A 15,125-nucleotide genomic window follows, 5' to 3' on the forward strand; every position below is an offset into this window, starting at 1 on the left:
TGGCTGCCTCTCTGACTGGATGCCTGTGACTAGTGGTGTGCTACAGGGATTGTTGTTGGGTCCTTTGTTATTTGTCATCTGTATCAATGATCTGGTGATAATGTGGTAAACTGGATCAGTAAATTTGTGGATATCATGAAGATTGAGGGTGTAGTGAATAGTGAGAAAGACTATCAAAGCTTATAGTGGAGTCTGGACCAGCTGGAAAAATGGGCTGAAAAATGGCAGATGGAATTTAATGCAGACAAGTGTGAGGTGTTTTACTTTGGGAGGACCAACCAGGGTAGGTCTTACACAGTGAACAGTAGGGAACTGAGGAGTGTGGTAGAACAGAGGGATCTGGGAATACAGAGCCATAATTTCATGAAACTGGCATCACAGATAGATAAGGTTGTAAAGAATGTTTGTTGGCACATTGGTCTTCATAAATCAGTGTACTACATACAGGAGTTGGGATGTTATGTTGAAATTGTATAAGACCTAATTTGGAGTATTGTGTGCAATTTTGGTCACCTACCTACAGGAAAGATGTAAATAAGATTGAAAGAGTGCAGGGAAAATTTTTAAGTATGTTGTTGGGACTTGAGGACCTGAGTTACAGGGAAAAGTTGAAAAGGTTAGGAGTTATTCCCTAGAAGGTAGATTGAGGGGAGATTTGACAGAGGTATACACAATTATGAGGGGTATAGATAGAGTAAATGCAAGCAGGCTCTTTCTCTGAGGTTGGGTGAGATTATAACTAGAGGTCATGGGTGATGGGTGAAAGATGAAAGAGAGGTTAGTAAGATAGTGGAATGAATTACCAGCACTAGTGGTGGATACGTGGTCAATTTCAACATTTAATAGGAAATTGGTAAGTACATAGATAATAATGAGGCAGCCTACAGAGAAGAAGTCATCTCAGTGGTGTCAAGAAAACAACCTCTCCCTCAAAGGAGCTGGTTGTGGACTACTGGAGACAGGCTAACATGACATCAACGGATCTGGGGTTGAGAGGGTGAACAGCTTTAAGTTCCTTGGCGTAAACATCGCTGAGGATCTCATGTGGTCTGTACGTACCGGCTGTGTGGTGGAAAAGGCACAACAGCGCCTCTTTCACCTCAGATGGTTGAGGAAATTTGGTATGGGCCCCCAAACCCCAAGAACTTTGTACAGGGGTAAAAATGAGAGCATTCTGACTGGCTGCATCACTGCCTGGCATGGGAACTGTACTTCCCTCAGTCGCAGGACCCTGCAGAGAGTGGTGCGGACAGCCCAGTGTTTCTGTAGCTGTAAACTTCCCACTATTCAAGACACTTACAAAGACAGGTGTGTGAAAAAGCCCTGAAGGATCATTGAGGACCTGAGCCACCCCAACCACAAACTACCATCTGGGGAGCGGTACCGCAACATGAAAGCCAGTACCAAAAGATCCCGGACAGCTTCTTCCACCAGGCCATCAACTGATCAGTTCATGCTGACACAACTGTATTTCTATGTTATATTGTTGTACATACTATTTATTATAAATTACTATAAATTGCACATTGCAATTTAGACAGAGACATAACATAAAGATTTTTACTCCTCACGTATATGACGGATGTAAGAAATAAAGTCAAGTCAATTCAGTGTGAGGGTTATGGAGGGCAAAGGTCTGGTTGATGGGACTAAGGAGATTAATGCATTTGGAACAGACTAGATGGGCAGAGGGCCTGTTTCTGTGCTGTAGTGTTCTAAGACTCTAAACCCTTTAGCGGGATTAAAAGGAAGCCAGAATAAAAAAAAGTGGGAGGGGGGGTAGTAAAAGCAGACAGGTGATAGGTGAGTCCAGATGAGGGGGAAGCTCTGTCAATGTAAAAAGCTGGGAGGTGATAGGTGGAAGAAGGGCTGACGAAGGAAGTTGTCCATGAAATAAAAGGGAAGGAGGAGGGGTCTGTGGCCAGAAAAGGTACAATTCAGTTCGGATCACCTCATATAAGAAGGATGAGGAAACCTTAGAGAAGGTGCAGAGGAGATTTACCAGGATGCTGCCTGGATTGGACAGCATGTCCCATGATGATAGGTTGAGTGAGCTAGGGCTTTTCTCTTTGGAGCGATAGAAGAGGTGACTTGGTAGAGGGGTATAAGATGATAAGAAGGATAGATATAGAGTGAACAGCTACTGACTTTTACTCAGGGCAGAAATGGTTGATATAAGAGTGCTTAATTTTAAAGTGATTGGAAAAACTGTATACAAAGGATGTCAGAAATAAGTTACTTACACAAAGTGTGGTGGGTGCTGTCAGGGCTGGTGGTGCAGGCCATACGTTAAGGACATTTAAAATACTCTTAGATAGGAAAATGGATGAAAGAAAAGTGAAGGGCTATGTGGGAGGGAAGGGTTAGTTTGAACATGGAGTAGGCAAAAGTTCAGTATACCATTGTAGGCCAAAGGGCCTGTACTATGCACTTATGCTTTGTGTACACAGAAAGTACAGTGCACGTAAACAATAAGATGCAAAATCATAACGAGGTAGATTGTGAGGTCTAGAGTCCATCTTATCATATTAGTTTGATTCCCTGATACCACCGTTTGGCCCATCATGTCGGTGAAATAGCTGTCAAAGTAGATTCGGAAAACAGAAAGGTTGGAAACACCCATTGTCTGTTTCCTCCCAAAGATGCGGAGTTAACAGGACAGTACTGCACACGACAGGCCTTTCAGCCCATGATGTTGTGCTGACCTTTTCATCTACTCTTAAGATCAATATTACCCTTCCCTAATAACCCTATAGAAGCCCTTATAACTCTTAAGGAGCCCAGATAACCAATGCTCTTTGTTGTTACAGAGATCTGTGCCCTCCAAAGGACACGCACATACAGATTTCCCCTGCTATCCGAAGGTAGAGAGTTCCTATGAAACCTTTCATAAGTCAAAATGTCATAAAGTGAAGAAGCAATTACCATTAATTTATATGGGAAAAATTTTTGAGCATTCCCAGACCCAAACAATAACCTACCAAACCATACCAAATAACACATAAAACCTAAAATAACAGAAACATATAGTAAAAGCAGGAGTGATATGATAAATACACAGCCTATATAAAGTAGAAACAGTATAGTTTCACTTACCAGAATCGGGAAGACAATGAGCACACTGGAAGGTTGAGAGGTGGTGATGATGGTGTTAGGCTGAGTTGTCCGAGGTTGGAGTGGTGGGAGGTACAGGAGTCTGGGGTGTAGGATAGAGAGGAAGAGGGTCATCTATTAACATCTCATCATTGTCTGAATCCATCAGGGCAGGCAGGTCACTAATGTCTATATCTTCTTCTATGTCTGCCTGCCTCGATGTCGAAGGTCGAGGTTTGGCATCTGCTGTGGCTGATGTGGAAGGCTTGAAAAATGACAGTATGCTTGATTGCTTAGCCTCGCGCATTTTTCTATGATACAGTTCTTTGTAAGCACTCAAAATATCCCGCAAACCTGCCCTAAACCTATGTACCCTTTCAAAATTGAAGATGTACTTTTCTGCAATCGTTGCAGCACTGTTAATCATAGCGAAAATCTTACGCAGGTGCTTCACGTTCAGTTCCTGGACAACTTCACTTTCTGGCTGTTCGCCACTGCGTTTGGTTTTGATAGTTATCCTTTCCTCTTGCAATTGCATCAACTCTTCATCTGTCAGTTCTTGGTCACGGGATGCCAAAACCTCTTCAACATCATCTTCGTCAACTTCCACACACCCAGCCTCCTTAGCCAAACTCACTATTGCCATATTTATTGTTGTTGTTTCGAAGCCTTTAAAATCGTTCACTGCTTCGGGACATAGTTTCCTCCAAACACCATTTCTCATCGAGACTGTTAGTCTATCGAGAGCATCTCCAATGTTGGCGATTGCCAGTTTTATATTGTAGTCTTTCCAGGTCTCTCGCAAAGAGTTGCCCTCTCTGTCAATGGCACCTACAATAAAACGCATCACATTTTGCATATTGTAAGCCTTGATCACGCGGCTGCAGCAACGATGTCGTATTCGGTGGTAAGAGCACAACACGAATGTTACCGCCATACTCGGTAATGCTGGGTGGATGAGCAGCACAATTATCTCTCACTGCTCGAGATGCGCGCTGCCTCTATAGCAGCTCGGACGGAGGGCACTTTCTGCTTTTCCATCAACCCGCAGGAGCTGGGAGGGCACCTGATCTATTATTCCTCACGGATTCCTCTGTAACTACTTGCTGTCAGAGGTAGCACCTTTCATCCTTCTTGCAGTTTAGCACGTGCCACCCATGGCCACTGAGTATGACCAACCTGGGCAGCCCCCATCATCACTGCAGCATCCATTCATTCAGTAAGACGCAGTCAGAAACAGGATGAGTGAACACAGTCCAGTGTAGCACAGGAATAGACTCTTTGGACTTTGGTGTTGTGCTGAACAAATTCAGCTAATGATTCCTAATTAAACCAATTCCCTCTGCCTGCACAAAATCCATATCACTACATATCTATGTGCCTCGCTAGGAGGCTCTTCAATGCCTCAGTCATATATCCCCTTCGGCCCAGTCCTGGCAGCACATTCCAGACATCCATCTCTCTCTGTGTAAAAAGCTTGTCCCACACATCTCCTTTGAATTTTCCACCTCTCACCTTAAACACATCTCTTTGGTATTCACCACTAAGAGGGAACTTGATGACGGTGGGACAATATGAGTGAAGTTGATGTTCTGGAGCATGTTGATATTAAGGGAGAAGAGGTGTTGGAGTTGTTAAAATACATTAGGACGGGTAAGTCCCCGGAGCCTGACGGAATATTCCCCAGGCTGCTCCACAAGGTGAGGGAAGAGATTGCTGAGCCTCTGGCTAGGATCTTTATGTCCTCATTGTCCACGGGAATGGTACCGGAGGATTGGAGGGAGGCGAATGTTGTCCCCTTGTTCAAAAAAGGTAGTAGGGATAGACTGGGTAATTATAGACCAGTGAGCCTTACGTCTGTGGTGGGAAAGCTGTTGGAAAAGATTCTTAGAGATAGGATCTATGGGCATTTAGAGAATCATGGTCTGATCAGGGACAGATCGTGCCTAACAAGCCTGATAGAGTTCTTTGAGGAGGTGACCAGGCATATAGATGAGGGTAGTGCAGTGGATGTGATCTACATGGATTTTAGTAAGGCATTTGACAAGGTTCCACACAGTAGGCTTATTCAGAAAGTCAGAAGGCATGGGATCCAGGGAAGTTTGGCCAGGTGGATTCAGAATTGGCTTGCCTGCAGAAGACAGAGGGTCATGGTGGAGGGAGTACATTCAGATTGGAGGGTTGTGACTAGTGGTGACCCATAAGGATCTGTTCTGGGACTTCTACTTTTTGTGATTTTTATTAATGATGTGGATGTGGAGGGTAGAAGGGTGGGTTGGCAAGTTTGCAGACAACACAAAGGTTGGTGATGTTGTAGATAGTGTTGAGGATTGTCGAAGATTGCAGAAAGACATTGATAGGATGCAGAAGTGGGCTGAGAAGTGTGAGGTGGTACACTTTGGAAGGACAAGCTCCAAGGCAGAGTACAAAGTAAATGGCAAGTTACTTGGGAATGTGGAGGAGCAGAGGGCTCTGGGGTACATGTCCACAGCCCCCTGAAAGTTGCCTGACAGGTAGATAGGGTAGTTAAGAAAGCTTATGGGGTGTTAGCAGCCAGTATATGCCAAGCCACCACCCACTGTGGACATACTCTGCTCTCCCCTCTCCCATCGGGCAGAAGAAGAGACTGAAAGCACACACCACCCAGGCTCAAGGACAGCTTCTATCCCACTGTTATCAGACTCTCGAATGGACCTCTTGTATAATAAGGTGGACTCCCGGTCTCACTATTTACCTGGTTATAAATTTGCATTTCATCATGCACTGCATTTTCGTTGTAGATTTTACACTTTATTCTGCATTATTATCTTTTAACATGTTCTGCCTCAATGTAATAATTTAACTGTATGAACAGTATGCAAGACAAGCTTTTCATTGTATTGTGGTAACCCTGGAAAGAAAAGTTTTGCCTTTTCAAGACTATTATCTAAAACTCTGGTGTTTACCAGAGCTGGGCTAACTTTGTTTCGGTATAGTAGTGTTAAATAGATGATATTAATTCAACCACTTGTCACCCACTTATGAAATACTTCTTCCCATTTTGATTTCTGCTGTGATTATTACAGTCTAACTGATGTTTCCATGTTACGCCATCACCTAAACTGGAAGAGTTTGCAGCATTATTCACAAGGTGTCATTCTGTGCCAGACCATTTGTTGTTCTTATGCCTCTAAGTTGACCCTAAATAACACTGATGAAATGGCTTTCCCTGGTCTCCAATCAGTGTGTTGCATTTCACCTGGATAGTTAAAACCATCTCTCACCCCAAGTGCAAGATATCCTGTTATGTTCATGAGAAAGGCACCTCCAGCAATGAAAACGCCTCAATCAAGGATCAACTTCACTTGCCACCTACATTTACATGTGTTAGGAATTTGGTGTGGTGTGTTGGTCAGTGTGTGACATGAACCAGAAAACAACATTCAACAAAGAATAAAGAATTATATATAAAATAAAAGTACGGATATGGAGTAAACTGTGCATAAATACAAAAATGCCAGCGTGTATTACAATGTAAACAGCATTATAAAAATTGGTTTACAGTGCAGTGCAGTAACTGGGGTAATAAACAGAGAAGATATGGGGGAATAACTAGGATGGTTGATCAGATTAACTGTCTGGGGGAAGAAACTTTTAAGATAGCATTAAATTTTTGTTTTAATAGACCTAAAGCGCTTTCCAGAAGGAAGCTTTTGGAAAAGCTGTTTGCAGACTGGGTAGTGTTTACCGAGATTTTTCCTGCTCACTTCTTTATCCTGGACCATAGAGGTCCCACAGTGATGGCAGTCTGCAGCCAATGACCTTTCCTACTGACCTGGAGTTTTTGTATATTGTGAGAGGATGCTGCATCAGTGGACAGCAATGGCTGACGTGACGATGCTCTCTATGACGGCAGTGTAGAACTGCAGCACTGTGTCCTGGGAAAGATGGAATTTTACCATCTAAACACAAAACTGCATCAGCCCATACAGAAGAGATCAACAAGACTCTCCTACTGCATAATTGAGCAGGTAGCACCTTGAAAATTCTTCCTTCATACTAATGTTCCTTTTATGTTGGAACCTAACAAGATCAACTAAGCAAAAAGAAGTTTCAAAGTCAATGTCAGCTACCAAATGTAATTACATAGTTTTGCATGGACTGCACAACACGCCCTGAATCCCGGTCTGCCACGACTGCATTTCAAATTCAAATATTTTCTCTCTGATATTAAAGCACAGTGACAGCACATTATTCAGTGGTTCCCTCAAGCATATAGCAGCTTTTGTTGCCCAGTACTTTTTTTTATATTTCAAGTGCGTTACATTCATTTTTCATCTTAACAATTCTGCACTCACCTCTCTTTGATGTGAGGGTAGTTTTTCATCAGCTAAGCTTACAATTACCTGCGCAGGTTCCTGCTGAGTTTCCTGTTCTTAGTTAACTGCTGGCATCCAGCAAAAGAAATTGTGAAGGATTGCAGTGGTATTTCAATGACAATAACCAGTAATGAAAAGGAATGGTACTAATACATTGTGAGTGTTGTTTTGTAGAGTCATAGAACATTACAACACAGAAAGGGGCCCTTTTGCCCACCTCATTCCTGACAAACTATTGTTCTGCCCCATTCCATGGACCTGAACCTGGACCATAGCCATTCATACCCCTCCCATCCATGTCTTTTTCTAAACTTCTCTTAAATGCTGCAATCAAACCCGCATCCATCACTTTCACTGGCAGCTCCTTCCATACTCTCACCACAGTGAAGAAGATCCCCCTCATGTCCCCTTAAAAATTTCTCCTTTCACCCTTAACCTATGACCTCTAGTTCTGTTGTCATCCAACCTCAGGAGAAAATGCATGCTGGCATTTACCCTATCCACAGATTCACCACCCTCCAGCTAAAGAAATCCCCTTTCATCTTTGTTCTAACAGGACATCCTTTTACGAGGGGTGATTGATAAGTTCGGGGCCTATGATAGAAGGAGTCAATTTTAGAAAACCTAGCACATTTCTTTTTCAATACACACTTAGTCCAGCGATTGTGGAACATATGGATCTTGGACCTCCAGAAAGTGTCCACAGATGGATGATTAATAAGTTCATGGCCTAAGGCAGAAGGAGATGAGTTATACAGCTCTCGTTACATGCACGCGCAGATCAACTCTTTGAGTGATTATGCAGAAAGTTTGAAGTTAATAACTCATCTCCTTCTACCTTTGGCCACGAATTTATCAATTGCTCCTTGTATTTTGAGGCTGTTCCACTCTCTCTTTCTCCTGTGCTGACAGGCTCTAAAGCAGTTTGCTACCCATCCCCAAATTCTAGTTGCATTAATGATTTCCAAAACATCTGAACAAATACTGATCCAGTTTACTTAGCAACTTAGTGGAGAGTGATTCAAGTCCTGGAATGAAGTCCGAAGTTGGAGGCCCAGTGTCTGTGGTCTGATAATGCGGTGACAAGGTCTGGAGGCAGCCTGTCTGGGTGTGCGAGTGGGTGGATGGGTGGCTGGTTGGGGGCAATGAGAAAAGGGATTGTTTTGCTGTTGTTGTCATGTTTGTTCTGTTGTTGCTGGTGCCTGTGTTGTTCTGCTGAACGTTGTAGGGGCATGCTATGTTGGGGATAGGATGTGTGGTGACATTTGTGAGCCGCCCCCATCACGGCCTTGGGTGTGTTTGTTTTAATACAAACAACACATTTCACTGTATGTTTTGATGTACATGTGATAAATCATTCTGAATCGGACTGTGCCATCAGGCTGCACTTCTTCCACAGAGTGTGTGGCTTACACAACTGTATAGCTTCATTATGAACTGGTAGGATAATCATAATCCCAACATATTTAGCATCATAATGAAAACACAATATTGATTACAAAGCACTTACCTATCCTATACCACTCTCTTCCTTCAAACGTCTCAGTCTATTTTCATCCAATTTTATATTTCTCCCCTGCCAATAGAACTCACATTTGAATTTTAGAACAGGGACATCTACACAATTGAAATGTTTCCCTGACAACAATTGAAAAATAAGTCCTATTCCTAAATGGTTCAGCAAAGATTTATTAGAATTGTCTCATATTATTCAGTCAACAGTGTCAATATGCCAAAGGAATTCCAGTACCTTCATGCGAAGGCATCAGAATGGTGATGCCCAGAGTTGGTGGCAGGGACAACAGTGAGGTGTAGTTGTGCCAAGCCTCACCAAGGGACACCTTCACCTTTCCAAGGGTGCTGGTCAGTACCAAGCTCAGCTTTGGCGATGGGGGTGAGGGCAGATTAGTTAAAGAGATGGGCAATGATCAGGCAAGTGTCCAGTTAGGGAATTGTAAACAAGTAACACACACAAGATGCTGGAGGAACTCAGAAGGCCAGATAGCATCTATGGAAAAGAGTACAGTCGAAATCCTTCGGCAGGTCTGACACATCGACTGTACTCTTTTTCATAGACGCTGCCTGGCCTGCTGAGTTCCTCCAGCATCTTGAGTGTTCAAAGGTTCAGAGGTCCAATTTAACGTCAGAGAAATGTACACATGCAGAAATGCTTTTTCTTCGCAAACATCGACAAAAACAGAGGAGTGCCCCAAAGAATAAACAACAGATAGATGTAAGAACCCCAAGGTCCCCCCCAGCTCCCCTCCCTCCTGTGCCTAAGCAGCAGTGAGCAACGATACCCCTCCCCTCACCGGCAAAGAAAAGGGAAGCATCGGTCCTGCCACTGAGCACTCAGCATAAGCAAAGCAATAGCAAAGACACAGACTTGCAGTTCGCAGAAGACTCTGCATTACACCCGGCATTCGACATTCCACAGGCTCTCTCCTTATTTAGGGAGAAGGAGGTGTCTCCGTTTTATCCCCAGCGAGTGGGGAGACATAACAAGCAACTCGCTGGTTTACGACTTTAAATATCTGTTATGTCGCTTTTTTTGAGCTCCGTGCCTGATGATCGCAAAGATTCCGGGTCTTCGGGCCCATAGCAGATATCCCGACTCCCCTGACGACACACGGGTCTCCTGCCATGACGCTGATCCTCGATCCACCTTTCTCCAGAGCCCTGAGATCTTAGACTTCCGAATTTGAGCTGGACTCACAGGCCCAACCCTTGGCATGCTGAACCACAGCCGGTCCTGAAACCCCGAGAGTTCTCGCAAAGAACCGAATTCAGCGTGTAGCTCCAGGTAAGGTCTTCAAAAGAACCCTGAAAGGGAAAAATAGAGATATTACAGATGGAAAGAGCCGTTTCCAAAGATGCAAGCAGAAGAGTGGGCATTGACCAATTGGGCCGAAAGGCCCACTTCTGTGCAGTGTGACTTGATGTGCTGTGGGATTTGTTGACAATGGTGGAGGGGAGCACACCAATGTTGGCCGGGCCTTGGAATGCGGGATTGGAAGGATCACGTGGTTGGAGGGTGCAGAAAGGATCCCAAGGGAGAGTGTCACATGTGACACTGGGAGGTAAAATCACACTGGTTTCCTTGGCTGCGCAAGTCCGGGGAATACACACTCTAGTCCCGCCAAATCCGTGAGGTTGGGACGTCGTTCCTACCCAAACCCCGGTATATATGGATGCTGTGTAACTTGCTACGCTGTTACAACTCAGTGCCAAGAAATAACAGACAGCACGCTGCATACGATTAAAGGGATTATATTTATGAATCGTTACTTAACTAAAGGGTTAGTAAAGAAAAGAAAGAAAAACAAAAAGGGGCCATTATAATTAAACAGTTCAATGTGCACAAGTTGGAGTTCAACTCTTCCCAAAATTCATATTCACTGATCCCCAGTCAATCTTGGCACCTGGCTCCCCCACCAGGTCGAATCCTACCAGCGTCTCCTCTCTTCACTTCCTACCGAACAAAAGGACCCAGCTCATATTTCAAAACACCCATTGCTTCTAACCATAACCCAAACACTGCTTCTACAGAAAGACTATTAGGTTAGCAGTGAAACCTTTCCCAGGGTGTTACAGGGGTGCTGGTTTCATGCATAGCTAGGAAAGGTTGTGGTGTAAGGAGAAGGACAATACCTCAGAGTTGTTGCAATTTAGTTTCCATTGCCCTGCAGATGACCAAAGGTGATCACTCCTGGAAATTCCTGATTTCAGTTCCCCTATACTGTTGCATTATTTATTTCTCCTTTTATTTAGAGTTACAGCATGATGACAGGCCCTTCCAGACCAACGTTGTGTCCAAATACACTAATGTGACCAATTAACCTACTAACCCATTGGTCTTAAGGTGGTGAGCCTTGTCTGGAGCAGGATTTCACTAGTACAGCAGGGACTCAATTCAGTTAAACACCAAGGGATGTCTCAGGTCACGTCAGGCTCTGATGGAGTACTAGTCATGGAGCACAGAGGAACGTCTTTTTGCTCTCCAAATATCTAGCATCTACTTAAAAGAATCCTGCACGAATCCCATCTTACTCTCCCCACATTCCTATCACATTCCCTCAGATTCAAAGTTCAAAGTAAATTTATTATCAAAATACATGTCACCATATATGACCACAAGGTTCATTTTCTTGTAGGCGTACTCAGTAAATCCAAGAAATACAATAGAATCAATGAAATACTGCACCCAGCAAGACAGACAAACCACCAATATGCAAAAGACAACAAACTTGGCAAAAAAATAAATAAACAAGAAATATTGCGAACATGAGATGAAGAGTCCTTGCAAGTAAGTCCGTAGGTGGGAACAGTTCTGTCGATGTGGGTCGCGAGGCTTCTTCATGATGGCAGCGGAGAGAAGAGAACATGGTCCAGATGGTGGGGTTGATGGTGACGGATGCTGCCTTTCTGCGATAGCGCTCCATGTAAATGTACCAGTGATGGACCTTTTGTAGGATTTTCCATTCAAGGGAATTTGTGCTTCCATACTAGGCCATGCTGCACCAGTCAGTATACTCTCCATCCTACAGAAGTTTGTAAAAGTTTTAGATGTCACTCCAAATCTTTGCAAGCTTCTAAGGAAGTAGAGGTGCTGCCATGCTTTCTACAGAATGGCATTTACGTGCTGGGCCCAGGACAGGTCCTCTGAAATAATATCACCAAAGAATTTTAAGTTGCTGCCCCTCTCCACCTCTGATCCCCTGAAGAGGACTGGCTCATAGACCCCAGTTTTCTCCTCCTAAAGTCAATGATTAGCTCCTTATGGTGCATCTGTGCTGATGGAGTTTGTGGAGATTTTTGCTAATCAGAACTAACTGGGGCCTGCAAGTGAGAAATTCAAGGATTCAATTGCACAAGGAGGTATTGAGGCCAAGGTCTTGAAGCTTATTGAGCTGTGGTCAATGTAGAGTATCTTGATGTATGCTATCTTCACTATCCAGATGTTCCAGGGTTGAGTGTACAGCCAATGAAATGGCATCTGCTGTGGACCTGTTGTGCTGGTAGGCAAATTGGAGTGCATCCAAATTGCTTCTCAGGCAGGAGTTGACATGTTTCATCATCAACCTCTCAAAATACTTCATCACAATGGATGTAAGTACCACAGGATTACTGTCATTGAGGTAGGTTACCACCTTTTTATTAAATTCTTACATTCTGCCTCTAACCTACACACCAGGGGTAATTTACAGTGGCTCCATATCCCCTTTACAGGCAGAGGCATACTGCATCGAATACGGCCCTTTGGCCTGTTAAATCTGTGTCAGCAATGAGCTTAAGTTCATGTTCAAGTTAAATAATCATCCAGCCATTCATGAAAATAACCAAATGCAACAGTGTTCCCCCAGGGCCACGGTACCAAAGATATTACCAATAGCTTGCAGCACATAGCACATGTGGCTATAATAGCAGAAAACAGTCACACAAAAAAAAGCACAAATAACTAATGCTACACTACTGTGCCATTTCCTCTTGCTCTCTTTATTGTCTTAGCCAATTTGTGCTCCTCACTTGCCTGATGGTCCAGTTCTTTTTGATGTCAAGTGCCATGTGCTACAGTATTTGGAGCAGAGTGCTATATGATTGGAACCTACTCTGCTGTTCTGTCAGCAGAAGTGTGAGATTTTAAGGCTGCCCATAAACCCTTGGGCACGTTACTCATTATTTCTGCTTTGGATGCTATTTATGTAGTTTCACACTGAGTGCGGTTGGGTTACGTGTGTGTGAGAGAACATGACAATCACTGTGACACTGGTCCTGAAGGTTTTAGTGTCCTGTGGCTTGTCTCTCACAAGGTTAGCCTTGCTTCTGGAGATCATTACTGCAAAATGTGCCTCGCATAATTCATTTAACAGAAAGGTGTTGAATGCAAAGTAGCTTCAGGACAACAGGCAACTATAAATGGAACCGTGTAAACGGTGGCTCTGGCCTCTAGTTCAGCAGGTCAGAAGATCCAGAGGTCCAAAAGATCAAAAGATTCTGCAAATCATGAATAGCAGAAATCCTGCAAATGCTGGAAATCCAAGCAACATACAAAGCGCTGAAGGAACTCAGCAGGTCAGGCAGCATCCACAGAAATAAACAATCAATCAACATTTCGGGTCAAGACCTTTCTTCAGGGCAGGAAAGGAAGGGGGAAGACACTGGGGGGGTGTGGGGAAGGAGAACTAACTAGAAGGTGAAAGGGTGGGTGAGAAAGGTAAAGGGTTAGTTCCGCCAGCACTTTTTTTAATATACACACAATGCTATGGCCATTGGCTATGTGGTGGGTCTCATCAGCAAGAATGACGAGTCAGCTTACAGAGAGGAAGTGCAGCGGCTAACGGACTGGTACAGAGTCAACAACCTGTCTCTTAATGTGAACAAAACAAAAGAGATGGTTGTTGACCTCAGGAGGGCATGGAGCAACCACTCCCCGCTGAATATACACGGCTCCTCTGTAGAGATTGTTAAGAGCCCCAAATTTCTTGGTGTTCACCTGGTGGAGAATCTCACCTGGTCCCTCAACACCAGCTCCATAGCAAAGAAAACCCAGCGGCGTCTCTACTTTCTGCGAAGGCTGAGAAAAGTCCATCGCCCAACCCCCCCATCCTCATCACATTCTACAGGGGTTGTATTGAGAGCATCCTGAGCAGCTGCATCACTGCCTGGTTCAGAAATTGCACCATCTCGGATCACAAGACCCTGAAGCAAATAGTGAGGTCAGCTGAGAAGATCATCGGGATCTCTCTTCCTGCCATTACAGACATTTACACTACACGCTGCATCCGCAAAGCAAACAGCATTTATGAAGGACCCCATGCATCCCTCATACAAACTCTTCTCCCTCCTGCCATCTGGGAAAAGGCTCCAAAGCTCTCACGACCAGACTATGTAACAGTTTCTTCCCCCAAGCTACCAGACTCCTTAACACCCAGAGCCTGGACTGACACCTTACTGCCCTATTGTCCTGTTTATTATTTATTGTAATGTCTGCACTTTATGTCGTCCTGGGTCGGTCTGAGGTCTATAATAGTTTTTTTTTTCTGTGTTGTTTTTTTACGTAGTTCAGTCTAGTTTTTGTACTGTGTCACATAACACCATGGTCCTGAAAAAACGTCGTCTCATTTTTACTATGTACTGTACCAGCAGTTATGGACGAAATGACAATAAAAGTGACTTGACTTAATTGCCTCAGGGCCCAGGAGTGCAGTTCTGACCATTCGACAGGGTGTGATACACTGGGAAGTAGAGAGTGTAGCAGAGTGGATTTTGTTGACATTGTGTGCTGGTAGGTACGTGGGCAAGGTCTGTGAAATAGTTGGAGCAGTGTCCACCTCTCCAACAGGCTCCACAAGACCAGGGCGAGATCCCTGCCCACCTACAGTGCCAGGAAAATCTCACTGCACATGGCCAGTGATTCAATGCCAGGCAATGCCAAGGGAACATCAGGGAGGAGGTACAGGAGCCTGAAAACACACACTACATGGTTTAGGAACAAATTCTTCCCCTCCACTATCAGATCTCTGAGTGGACCATGAGCTCATGAACACTACCTCACTACTTGCTCTCTCTTTTCCCTTTTTACATGACATTTTGATATTCCTTATAGTAACTGATTGTAATTTTTTAATGTATTGCACTGCATCACTGCCACAAAATAATGAGTTTTACCACACT

General features: G+C 44.0%; 1 protein-coding gene across 2 annotated transcripts in view; it reads right to left on the reverse strand.

The window, feature by feature from the left end:
* The window catches only part of khdrbs2 (KH domain containing, RNA binding, signal transduction associated 2), a 565,375-nt gene that overhangs the window by 27,661 nt on the left and 522,589 nt on the right, over positions 1-15,125 (reverse strand). For both annotated transcript variants that reach the window (XR_009514410.1, XR_009514409.1), the window contains exons 13-14: positions 8,962-10,274; positions 3,097-3,924 (exon numbers count right to left, since the gene is read on the reverse strand). The gene's annotated coding sequence lies outside the window, so the exon portion shown is untranslated. The remainder of the gene's footprint in view (positions 1-3,096; positions 3,925-8,961; positions 10,275-15,125) is intronic.

Source organism: Hypanus sabinus, chromosome 10 (assembly GCF_030144855.1).
Source record: "Hypanus sabinus isolate sHypSab1 chromosome 10, sHypSab1.hap1, whole genome shotgun sequence".
Classification (NCBI taxonomy): domain Eukaryota; kingdom Metazoa; phylum Chordata; class Chondrichthyes; order Myliobatiformes; family Dasyatidae; genus Hypanus; species Hypanus sabinus.